General features: G+C 45.7%; 1 non-coding gene across 1 annotated transcript; it reads left to right on the top strand.

The window, feature by feature from the left end:
* Window positions 1–439: 439 nt before the first annotated feature.
* TRNAD-GUC (transfer RNA aspartic acid (anticodon GUC)) lies at window positions 440–511 on the top strand. The gene has a single exon. It is a non-coding gene; the product is annotated as a tRNA-Asp (tRNA).
* Window positions 512–13,404: the final 12,893 nt, after the last annotated feature.

Raw genomic sequence — 13,404 nt, 5'->3', positions numbered from 1 at the left:
CCGCCATGCCGCTGGTGCCGCTACGATGAATTTGTAGCCGTAAGTCATCGCCGCTACCGCCAGGTGCACAATATTGGACACTCCCCCTCCTGCCTGCACTTCTATTTTTTTTGCTGTACTCTGCGCGCACTTACACATTAACCACAGTTGCCCAGTGTTCCGAACTAAGAGCACAGATTATTTATTCGTCATAGGGCGATGGTGTGTACTCACTCCCCCTCTCTCTTCGTTAGTATACTAACCAGTATCCCCGCCTGTCAAGCGGGAGAGCGGGGTTCGATTCTCCGACGGAGAGCTTCTCTTTTCCTGCCTCTTTTCCTTTTTTTTTGCTGCTCTCTATGGGCACTTACACATTAACCACTGTTTTCCAGTGTTCCGAAATAAGCGCAAAGATTATTTCTCCGTCATAGGGCAGTGGTCGGTACTCATTCTTTATCTCTCCTCGTTAGTATGGTGGCCAGTATCCCCGCCTGTCACGCGGGAGACCGGGGTTCGATTCCCCGACGGGGAGCTTCTTTTCCTGCCTCCTTTTCGATTTTTTTTGCTGTTCTCTATGGGCACTTACACATTAACCACTGTTGCCCAGTGTTCTGAAATAAGCGCACAGATTATTTATCTGTCATAGGGCGGTGGTGTGTACTCATTCTTTCAGATTCAGACCAGTTTATTTCCTTTCAGTTGAAAGTGGAAGGCGAGGCAAAAGGAAATGAGCCTGGCAAAGCCTCGACTCCCACCTTTTGTTCGGGGCAGGTTAAACTTCAATACCTATGCAGGGATTTCTCCTGATGAAACGGTGTACACATAAACATAAAATATAAAGTACATATGAACATAAAATGCTGGCTGTCGAAAAAGGCAACGTTCGAAAGCACATCAGATGATCCGCGGCAACACACTGGCGAGAAAAAGAAACTGCTTGATAACTTGTTGACAGAAACATGGAAAAAATTTTTTTTTCGAAATAGTGGTGATTTGCATGGGCATATGAGTGCAGCTATATACTTAAGATATCATCAGTGATCATTAGGAATGCTTTGTACTGTAACTTGAAGGGCTTAAATGGTAGCGTAATATCAATGTAGGACTCATGATGGTTAAATAACTTTGTTGCTTGATAATCAATACCCTGTCTCCCATAATTTGTTCTCACTTTTCTTGTTTAATGTGTATGGGTTCAAAAGGTATAGTGTGGTGATATATCTGTAAATCTAGTGTAAAGTTTTTTATGGATTAATTGCATCAGTTTAGAGTAATACACTTTGATGGCCGGTAATCTTGTCTTAAGAAGAGTGGTTGGGTTGGTAGGTCACGTATTCTACCTCTATATTTCTCAAATAGACGTAGAACGCGTTTTTACAGTACGAGCATTAAGTCGTAATTTCCTTTAGCCGTAGTGCCCCACACTGATATTGCGTAAAGTAGCCGTGAGTAAAATAACGTATAATATAAGGTCTTTTTAAGCCAGAGAGGGATAAGTGGAACTAGACGGCTAATATAGCCCAAAGCACGGGAAAGATAAGTTAGAAGGTGATTAATATGTGGAGTCCGGGATAAATCTTCACTGAATCAGACACCTAGAAATTTCTGAAAATGTACCTGTTCAATGTGTTTCATTCTGAATTTATCCGTGAGGCTTTCTTTAGTAACTTTGTTGACTGGTTTGGAAAGTATGAACTCTATTTTACGCGTATTTGGTTGCAGACTATTGTCCTTGAGCCAAATAGATAGCTGACACAGGTAAAGATTAGCTGCTTTGTCTAGGTCATACGATATGATATGATATATTTTATTAACTCTCACAAGGTTACATCAGCAACAAGGAGAGAGGACGCAATGCAAAAAGCTGCGTTGTTGCAGCTTGAGAGACACTCTGCGCCCTCTGCCGGGGTGTATAGCCCAGCAACTGATCACATGACAACAGTGGAAGGGCGCACTCACAAACACACACACAAAACAATACAGTTACAAATAAACTAGTGTCATCAGCAAAGACAGTTATATTAGGTGTGTACTTAACATCTGTGATATCATTTATATACAACAAAAAGAGCGTGGGACCTAGTATGGAACCTTGAGGAACTCTAGTTTTATTTCTAATTTTTCTGAGTGCTCTCCATTGAGGTTAATGAACTGGTATCTTAATGACAAATAGCTTTTTATGAGGTCTGATGCGACACTTCGAATTTCATACCAGTGAAGTTTCTGAAGCAATATTTCGTGGTTGACAGAATCAAAGGCCTTCCGTAAATCAAGAAAAATTCCCAACGTAAACATTTTTGCTTCAAAATTCTTTATAATTAATGATTTTACAGTGAGCAGGGCCTCTTAAGGTGTCTTGTTTTTTTGGAACCCGAATTGAAATGGTGAGATTATATTATATTTTTGAAGGAAAATAGTCAATCGATTATTTATAGACTTTTCGTATACCTTTGAGAAAACCGGTAACACTGAAATTGGTTTATAATTAACGAAATCAGTTCGTATTCCTCCTTTATGTATAGGTACCACTTTAGCTATTTTAAGCTGCTCAGGAAAAGTTCCTGTTGATAGAGATATGTTTATTAAATGCGACAATAGAGGACTTATTGCAGATGACACATACTTGACAGTTGTGACTTGGATGTCATCATAACCGCTCGCCGCATTTGGCTTCAGTTGCTTTATGATTTTGTGAATTTCTGGAGGTGTGACGGCACTTCGGACTATAGAGTTTGTTTCTGAGCCTATCTTTGTTCTTTTGTTGGCTAAAGATTGAAGGCACAATGCAATATTTATGAAGTGCTTTTTAATTTAATCCGCTAATTCTTTCCCGCGGAGAACAGCATTATTCACCAACATCTGCTCTACGGGGTAGGAATTTAGGCCTTTTCCTCTGAGGGCGTTGACTTGTTTCCATATTTTTGCAGGATTGCTCTTCATTTTTGAAAACATGGTTTCATAATATTTTAACTTAGCCTGTTTGATGTCAGCATTTAATTTATTTCGAATTTTTTTGAAATCAGCAAAAATGTTTAGGTCTTTAGTGGCAAGAAATCTTTGAAACGTTTTGTTCTTTGCTACTATTTTTTTGTATAGTGCATTATTAATCCACACTTTCTTTATTTTCTTGTTACGTTTTTTGATTTCTCAAGTGGAAATGCAGAATCATAGAAATTTCTGAATAATTTTAAGAACGTTTCATATGCTCTGTTTGCTTCATATTCTAAGTATACTGGATACCAGTCCGCTTGCTTGATTAAAGATTTGAAATTATTCATTGATACCTCATTGATACTTCTATGTTGAAAACAATTGCCGTTATGAGTCTCATGGGATAGGCGATGCGTGGCGAAAAAAAGAGGTAGGTGATCACTGATGTCACAGTAGAGCGTGCCAGAAACGAACTCTGAAGTGTTTTAGTTGGTGACACAAACGCCAATGGATGTAGAGCAACTGGGGGTGATTCGAGTTGGTCCTGGTATAGTGTTTTCGCAACCGTACGATGCAACAAGATTGTTGAAGTCGTGTAAATAAATGTCTTGAGACACTGTATTAATGTTAGTATCACCCATGATAAAGAATGGTTTTTGATAGGACTTGCAGTATTCCAGAACCACCTCGAACTTAGCCAAGAAACGGCGCTTGTAGCCAGTTGGCGGTCTGTACACAACCACAAGTATGAAATTTTTTGCATCAATACCCAAGCACTCAATATCACAATCTGAATCAGTGATGTCATCAATTATCTCACCTGCGAACTTGCGCCGCAGGTAAACAGCAGCACCACCACCTTTACCACTTCTATCCGATCGTTGCACGAGTAGTTTCTAATTTGAGGAGAGGAATCAGTTTTACCTAGCCATGTCTCACAAAACAACAACGCATCAAAATTTACTTGTAGTTCATCAAGATAGCTAACCAAGTCATCTTGTTTGTTTCGAATGCTTCGTAAATTCAAGTAAAAAGGAGAGAAACATAGTTGGAAAATACTGAGCTTTTCCTTGAGTGAATCGCTTTCATTACAGTCATCCACTGACATCTCTGGCATAAACAAACAAATGAAATTGACAAAGCAAGAAAAAGTGGGGGTACAATCACTGAATAAGAGCAATGCCATCTTTTGCAGCAATTTCAATGACATCGGAGATTCATCCTTGCGCGCAAAAATTCTGCCCCCGCTTGTCCAGACAAACCTCCATTTAGCCTTTTTTCTTCGCAACAGCTGCGCCAAGAAGTTGTTTGTTCTGCCTCATCAAGTGCTCATTAATGTATACAAGAACACTTGGTTCGGTGATAGCAATATCAAGATCAACTGTGTATATTTCCTTCTTCTTGGTCTTGGCAAGCACAGCATTCTTCTTTGCGCGACTTAGAAACCGGACGACAATGTTCTTATCACTTTGTTTCATTGTCGGCACTCTGTGACAGATATCAAATATCTGCGTCATGAATGTCCTCACCCAACAGTTCCCCGCTTTTTTTTTACATTGGCAGCCGAGTCATGATCTTCTGGAACACCCTTAATTTCCAAGTTATTGCCCCGATTGTACTGCTCGAGCTCATGAAGGCGTTTTTCAAGCATTTGGTTTTCGACTTTTAGTTGCTTATTTTGTTCAGTGAGGGCTTGTATTTCCTTTCTGAGGGCCTTGACATCGCTGCCTATTTCCTTGACCTCATCACAGGTGTCGCTACAGAAGCGAATGCTGTGTTTTAGTTCCCTGACGTCTGCACGCATTTCTCTGCGAAAGTCGGCTAGCTGTTTCTCTATCTCGGCTTTCCCTCCCATGATTTACAACTTTAGAGACGCAGTAAAGACAAACAGTTCACAGTAGAAATCTTTTGCTGTGCTCAGCAGCAGTGCAACACAATCTACTCATTAAATGTGCTAATGAATTACTTCGTGCTCACCTGCGAAAATAGATGCAGTTGAATGCAAACGCTACGTGCGAGCACTGCTGCCGAACTGGACAGCGATTCCGCAGCGGAGGGCTTAAGTTTAAGTAGCCGGCTGTCGCTCAGGTGGGTCCAACTGCGCAGTCTCGGGCGCCGTCCTCGGTCGTACCTCGGTGATTCGCACTCATGCCTTTCAGAATAAACAACTATCAACACATCAAATGTTTGACCCCTGTTCAACTGCTACAGCTTTTTTTCCAATTTGTAATGCGTTTTCTTGTTTTGTTTTTCTTCGCTGCAGTGTTCCTTAGTGATTCTTTTACAGCTTCCCTCCAATCGCTCACGAAGATGCCTTCTCATTATTCAAGCGATTTGTGTCAATCTGTAACAAAAATGCAGTCTTTGTGTACACATTTTCTGTCGAACTACTTGAAAATGTTTCTTATTTTTTGTAAATCTGAATATTTCATGTTAACCTTTTTTCATCATTTTTTTAGTGTTGTTATTATTTAGTGGTCTCGTCTCTGCTGCCTTGTAAGGTTTGCTTGGGCCTCGTCAAGCTGTTTGATTACAGCTTTTAGCCCGGCTGACCCCCCAGCCTTTCTGGTAAATAAAGATCTGTTCAGTTCAGTTCAGATGCGATGGTCCTTTGCTGTAGACGGGTTTTCAGCTGTTGTGTGGCAGAGGCCTGCGAAAATAGGTGCAGTTGAATGCAACCGCTACGTGCGAGAACTGCTGCAAAACTCCTTCTCTAACTCTCCTCGTTAGTATAGTTGCCAGTATCCCCGCCTGTCACGCGGGAGACCGGGGTTCGATTCCCCGACGGGGAGCTTCTCTTTTCCTGCCTCTTTTTCTATTTTTTTTTGCTGTTCTCTATGGGCACTTACACATTACCCATGATTGGCAGTGTTCCGAAATAAGCGCACAGATTATTTATCCGTCATAGGGCGGTGGTGTGTACTCATTCTCTATCTCTCCTCGTTACTATAGGACTCGGCTGAGCTGCTAATGGACGAGGAGGACGCCAATCTCTCCAGTATCCGCCAAAAGCAATAGATATGTGCTTACTCTGGTTGACGTAGCCACTCGTTATCCTGACGCTATTCCACTGAGAACTATTGACAGTATCCAAGTGGCGGAGGGTCTCGTGGAAATGTTTTGCGTTATGGGTTCCCGAGGGAAATTTTGAGTGACCGGGGCTCGAACTTCACATCGGAGCTAATGAAGGAGGTTAACCGCCCTTTGTCAGTAAGACAGTTACTGACGACGCCTTACCATCCCATGATTAATGGGCTTGTAGAGCGGTTCAACGGCACCCTTAAAAATATGATCAAGAAAATATGCCAGGAGAGACCTACTGATTGGTATAGATATCTTCGACCTCTTTTGTTCGCTTACCGCGAAGTACCACAAACGAGTCCTGGTTTCTCGCCCTTTGAGATGTTGTATGGGAGAAGCGTTAGAGGTCCACTTACAATACTCAAGGACCTGTGGGCTAATAAGGAGATTGCATCAAACAGGCTTACACATCAAGGCCTGGAAAGGGCGCGCGAGCGCTATATGGGCTACTATGACAAGAAAGCCACTCACAGGAATTTTAATCCGGGCGACAAAGTTCTCATCTTGCTATTCACGAATCATAATAAGTTACTGATGCAGTGGAACGGCCATTACCTTGTAAGGCAGAAGAAAAATGACATGGATTAGGAGTTACTGATAAATAACACCAAGAAGGTGTTCCATGCAAACATGTTGAAAAAGTACGAAGAAAGAGTTCCCGTACAGTCCGCCCCCAAGGTAGCATGCTCGGTAGAAGCCGAAGAGATAGATGATGTTGTCGAGATGCCCACATGCAGTGGGAAGAAAACTGTAGGTTGGGATAAGGTGCTAATTAACCCCAATTTGAATGAAGACCGAAGTTCATAGATAAAGGCCCTACTCCAAAGCAAAGAGGATATGTTTTCAGATGTGCCGGGCAAAACGGATGTCATATGTTGTAGACCAGATCTCTCTACAGATAGACCAACCAGCGTGAAGCAATACCCACTACCTTTAGCAGTTAAAGAATCAATAGCAAAGGAGGTGCGGGATATGTTGGAGCTTGGTGTGATTGAGAGGTCGTGGTCAGCATACAATGCTCCTCTTGCGGTTGTTAAAGAACCCGATGGTACTAACCGACTCTGTGTAGATTTTCGTCGCCTAATTGACATTATAGTACCCGATGCAGAACCCATACCAAGAGCGGACGTGATGTTCGCAACGATGAATCACAAAAGGTTTTTCTAAATTTGACTTAGCTAAAGGGTATTGGCAAATACTAATGCAAGATTTTTCTAAAACACTCGGACCGAAAGAACGGACTAGGCGACGGGTGTACCCACACAAACGCACATTTAATACAGCCTACGTGACACACACACACTAGAACCAAAAACTAACAAAACTCACACAACACACAAAGGCTATAAATACACACGACCCGGGCACACTGCTACTAGCATCTACTACTAGTGTTCTACTATTAGCCGTCGGCGTTCGTGCTCACGGCTGGTTGGGTGCGGCTGCGGCGTTGTATGGATCCCATAGCCGGCGTCGAGGCGGCGTTCTGCGTGCTTGGGCTGGCGTTGCTGGCGGCGTTTGACGTGCTTGGGCTGGCGTCGCTGGCGGCGTCGGTGGCTGTGTCGTACAAGCTCCCGGTCCAAGCGCCCGTGAAGGTGATGCCGGTGTTGGCGTTGGGGGCACCACCCGGATGGGTGGCAACAGCGCTGGAGACACCCCTAGCCGTAGCAGGTGGTAGCGTCCTCTGTTGACTCCCCGGAACGGGCTCAGGCACGGCATGCTGTCCACGATGCGATGCCGTTGAACGCGAGCTCACCGGATCAGTGGCCGGCGTCGCTCTCTTCCAGCCGATGCGTCCCTGACCCGCCGGAGCCTCCGCTTCTCTGCTGTTCCCCCATGTACCTCGCTCTCACTCGCCCTTTTATTGCCTCGGTGTTATTTCATGTAAGCAATGTCGTCGTCTTCTTTTCTTCTCCACCAATCATCTCTTTTCACCTCACCGAATGCTTCTCCACCAATCACCTTTCTCCACCTCAACGAATGCTTCTTCTTCCTCTTCTTTATTCTTCGGTTAATTCGCGTCGTTTTCTTCGCACTTTTTTTCTTTAAAATTTATATTTAGCCTCCTTAATGTAAGTGACAAGAGCCCCCTCTCTCAAAATTTTTTCCATGAAAAACTGCTCACATCACCCTCAACTCCAAGCCATCCAGCCAACCGACAATCTTCTGTGGCGATTCTGAACCCAGCACACACGACACCGCAGAGGTCCAGCACACACCAAACGCACACCACTAGCACAGCACACGAAATTGCGTTTCCAGAACACTAACACACCACTGCCGCTGTCCGCACAGAGTCCTTATTAAACATGTTCGTGTCCACAACACTGCCGTGTATAATTACATGACAGCAACAACAACAATATAAATCCCAGAGATACATTAAAACAGCAACAGCGACAACAAATCAACTACAACCCCAAAAAGTTACATTCCAGAGATACCTTGAGCTCTTCAGTTGGCTCTACTCATAAAGTCCGCTTCAACGTTTTCTTCTGTCTTCATTGAAATTGGGGTTTATTAGTACCTTATCTAACCCCCACAGTGTCAATAGCCACTCTTTGAAACGGTAGGGCGATGGCTGGCATCTTGCCCGGAGGTACGGGACCAACTCTTTCCTTTGGAACTGTGCGCTGGCACACGTCACATGAACGAACAAAGCGCTTAACGTCACTCTGAACACCCTGCCAAAAGAACTCCTCGGTGATCCTAGACACCGTTTTTTGAACACCCTGGCGTCCGGCCATAATGGCATCATGTCCTAAGCGTAGCACGGTCTCTCGCATATCTTTTGGTAACACCAGCTGTTGGACCCGCCTTCCTGAACTAAATGTGCATTCTCTGTGCCAAAGACCATTTACCAATTGATACTCGAATGACGTCCGACTCTTCTTTCTTTTCACCTTTTCCCCGACTCTTTCGAAGCAGGTCTTCATGCTCGGGTCTTCTTTTTGCCTAATTGCAATTTCGCCCGGTGTTAAGCTCAGGCACATCGTAACAGGAGTGGAGAGCGGACGCTTCGTTGCTCGGACTGTCGCTTGAGCTCTTGTTTCAGCTGCCGACGAGAAACTAACTGCATCCGTCTGAGCTGTCGCGGGCCTTTCCTTCTTTGGATGTTCTTCAACGCCGAACATCCTCCACTCGGGATCGGGGTCTTCGACACTTCTTGCACCCGTAATGTTTCCCAGGATGAGATTGTAGATGGGTTGGTCTACGCACTTTGCCACTATCTGCCCGAATATAATATGGCGTGGACACTAGAATCCTTGCTTCAGGAAGGTATCTTACTGTGCTATCTACAAGAGTGACGACCGAAGCTTCCCCTGTAAGATCCTCGTCCTTCACCAGGCTTCTACGAACCTAATCTGTGTTAGCTTCGCTGTCTCTAAGCACACATATAGGACGGTCTCGTATTTGCCCAACCACCACTGGCACTGCTGCTGTCGACTCGGGTGATCCACTCACTGCCTCATTTTCCAGCGGCGTTTGCTCTCCTTTCGGCTGTGGAACTTCGGGTGGCGTGACAAGTTCTACCCTTGAGTCGACAACGCATGCAGCTCGGTCCTGCGTTCTGTATCGGCACTCATCCAGAGTATGACCCCTCCTCTTACAACCTTGACACACAATCTGTGTGTGTTGGGCAGTGCTACTAGTCCGACAGTCAGCTGCACGGTGTCCCACCTTGCCACAGAGAAAACACCTTACTGGCGCCTTAGATGCACCGCCATAAGCTCTTGGTTTTGCCGCATCAGTCTCTAAGGTTTTTTGGGTTTCCTCCTTTTCCTTACTCAAATTTCTTAACCCTTCAGCCTCGAGGAATTGGTCAGCAGTGTCGACAAATTCTTCCAACGAACACGACTTTCTTTTCTTCAGGAATAGCGCCAGCTTTGAGCTGCAACACGTTAAAAATTGCCCTGTGACCAGCTTGTCACGCACACCTTCAAAACTCTTTTCTGTGTTTGACGTATCAAGCCACCTATCAAAATAGTTGGTCAGCCTGCAGGAGAACTGCTTCGCGGTTTCCGAGTCCTCAGGTTTCGCGGTGCGAAATCTCTCACGAAAACCCTCTGCCGTAAGCCTGAATCTTTGGAGGAGCGCCTTTTTGACTTTATCGTAGTCCATGGAATCAGCAGCGGGACCCTTCCAAACACATTCAGCGCCTCTCCGACGAAACACATGCTCAATACCGTGGCCCTTTCGCAGCAGTCCCAGCCTTGCCCCAAAGCTATCAACTCGAGTCTTTGCAGATATGCGTCCAGATCATCTCTTTTGTCATCGAAAGAAGCCATCAGCTTCCTTGGACAAACTCTGGCCGGTCTAGGAGATTCTGTACCCACTAAGGAACGCTGATCATTGTCCGTGATCTCCTCATATCCTCCCACGACATGCGCCTGTTTCCACAAAATAAACTGCTTCTCCCGTTCTATGCTTTTCTCCTGTTCTTCTGCCTCGCGAGATCTTCTCTGCCTCGCGAGCTATTTGCTCTTCTCGCCCTTCCGCCTAGCGAGCTCTTCTCTCTGCCTCGCGAGCTCTTTTCGCCTCGCCCTCTTCTGTTCACGAGCTCTTTTCTCTTCTCGCTCTTCTGCCTCGCGAGCTCTTTTCGCCTCGCGTTGTTCTGCTTCACGAGCGTCAGCGCGCGCTTGCGCCCTTTCCTCTCTCTGCCTCTTTCCCTCCTCCTCATAGAGATGCATCGCCTCTTCCTTGCTTAACTCTAGCTTTAGCGTCAGTTCTAACGTTCTTGCCAAATCTATCCTTTCTGCCGTCGAGAGATTGGAAAGATCCGAGAGAAACCAAAAAAAAAGGAAATGTATCCTGGTAGGCTCTCCACTTTGTCACGGATCTCCCCAGAGAACACTCGGACCGAGAGAACGGACTAGGCGACGGGTGTACCCACACAAACGCAAATTTAATGCAGCCTACATGACATACACACTAGAACACAAAACTAACAAAACTAACACAACACACAAAGGCTATGAACACACACGACCCGGGCACACTGCTACCAGCATCTACTACTAGCGTTCTACTATTCGTGGTCGGCGTTCGTGCTCACGGTTGGTTCGGTGCGGCTGCGGCGTTGTATGGATCCCGTAGCCGGCGTCGTGGCGGCGTTCGGCGTGCTTGGGCTGGCGTTGCTGGCGGCGTCTGACGTGCTTGGGCTGGCGTCGCTGGCGGCGTCGCTAGCTGTGTCGTGCAAGCTCCCGGTCCAAGCGCCCGTGGAGGTGATACCGGTGTTGTTGGCGTTGGGTCACCACCCGGATGGGTGGCAACAGCGCTGGAGACACCCCTGGCCGTAGCAGGTGGTAGCGTCCTCTGTTGACTTCCCGGAACGGGTTCAGGCACGGCAGGTAGTCCACCATGCGATGCCGTAGAACGCGGGCTCACAGGAGCAGTAGCCGGCGTCGCTCTCTTCCAGCCGATGCGTCCCTGACCCGCCGGAGCCTCCGCTTCTCTGCTGCTCCCCCCTGTACCTCGCTCTCACTCGCCCTTTTATAGCCTCGTTGTTAGTCCACGTAAGCCTTGTCGTCTTCTTCTCTTCCCCAACAATCATCTCTCTCCACCTCACCGAATGCTTCTCCACCAATCACCTCTCTCCACCTCAACGAATCTTCTTCTTCCTCTTCTTTATTCTTCGGTGAATTTGCGTCGTCTTCGTACCTTTTGCTTTAAAATTTAATTTAGGCTCCTTAATATATGTGACACTAATATAAGTTCTTTTCTAAATTTGACTTAGTTAAAGGGTATTGGCAAATACCAATGGAAGATTCTTCTATAGATAAAACTGCCTTTTCGTGCTCGGCGGGTTTATTCCAAATTAAATGCAGCCTTTTTGGTTTGAAGACGGCATCTGCAATATTTACGAAGCTGACGAGGAAGGTTTCGGATGTGCTCCAAAATATAGAACACTATATTGATGACATCCTGGTGGCAACAGATACGTGAAAAGAGAGTATAATTACATTGGAAAAACTATTTGATAGAATTCAGCAAGCCAGGTTGACCATAAAACCGGCCGAATGTGAGGTGGGCTTTGAAGCCATATCTTTTCTCTGTTACAAGCTGGGGATGGGCCGCATCGCGACGAAAGACGACATCTTGGACAAAATACAGCAGGCCCAGACACCGACGACCAAGAAGGAGGTACAGTCGTTCCTGGGGTTAACGGGATACTACAGCGACTTTATTCCTGATTATGCCCACATAGCCAACCCGCTTGGCGAACTCACTAAGAAGGGCGCAAGCAATAAGCTGAATTGAACTGCTGAACATGGAAATGCATTCCAGATGTTAAAAGAGTGTATGGGTCAACCGCCCGTTCTGCTTGCTCCGAATATGGACAAAGAGTTTGTGCTTCGCACTGATGCATCAGACCGAGCTTTAGGAGCCGTACTTTTGCAAGACGAGAATCGCGTGCTACATCCGGTATTTTTTGCAAGGAAGAGATTACCGGCTAGTGAACGCAACTACTCCACTATTGAAAAGGAATGTCTGGCGGTGGTGTGGGCGGTAAAGAAATTCCACATTTATCTTTATGGGAGACATTTCAGGATTCAAACAGATCATCAGCCGCTTGAATACTTAACCAAGGCCAAAATGAACAATAGTAAAGTTATGAGATGGAGTTTGGCCTTTCAACTCATTTCAGGTGGAATATATTAAAGGCAGAGATAACGTTTAGCGGACTTCATGAGTAGAGCCAACTGAACAGCTCTAGGTATCTTTGGGATGTATCTTGTTGTTGTTGTTGCTGTTGTGTTATGCGATCATACAAGGGAGTGTGTTGTGGACGCGAACATGTTTATTAAGGACTCTGTACGGAAAACGGCAGTGGTGTGTTACTGTTCTGAAAACGCCGTTTGGTGTGCTATTTTAGTGGTGTGCTCATGGTGTGTGCTGGACGTCTACGGTGTGGTGTGTGCTGTTTCCAGAATCGCCACGGAAGATAGTCGGTTGGCTGGATGGCTTGAAGATGAGTATGACGTGTGCAGTTTTTAATGGAAAAACTCTTGAGAGAGGGGCCCTTGTCACATATCTTAAGGTCCAAAATTAAATTTTAAAGGAAAAAGGTGTGAAGAAGAAGACGCGAATTAACCGAAGAATAAAGAAGAGGAAAAAGAAGCATTCGTTCAGGTGGAGAGAGATGATTGGTGGAGAAGCATTCGGTGAGGTGGAGAGAGATGATTGGTGGAGAAGAGAAGACGACGCCGACAAGGCTTACGTGGACTAACACCGAGGCTATAAAAGGGCGCATGCAGCGATGGCGAAGAGATGCAGCGATGGCGTAGAGGTAGAGCATCCGCCTCGCGTTCAAGAGGACCGGGGCTCGAATCCTGGTTCCGCGCAATTCTCCACCGGGTTTCAAAAAAAAAATCCGCGTGTCGATGGAATTGCATACCCAGGCCTGGAGTG

Source organism: Amblyomma americanum, chromosome 2 (genome assembly GCF_052857255.1).
Source record: "Amblyomma americanum isolate KBUSLIRL-KWMA chromosome 2, ASM5285725v1, whole genome shotgun sequence".
Lineage (NCBI taxonomy): Eukaryota > Metazoa > Arthropoda > Arachnida > Ixodida > Ixodidae > Amblyomma > Amblyomma americanum.
This window is presented reverse-complemented; position numbering and strand designations above follow the sequence as displayed.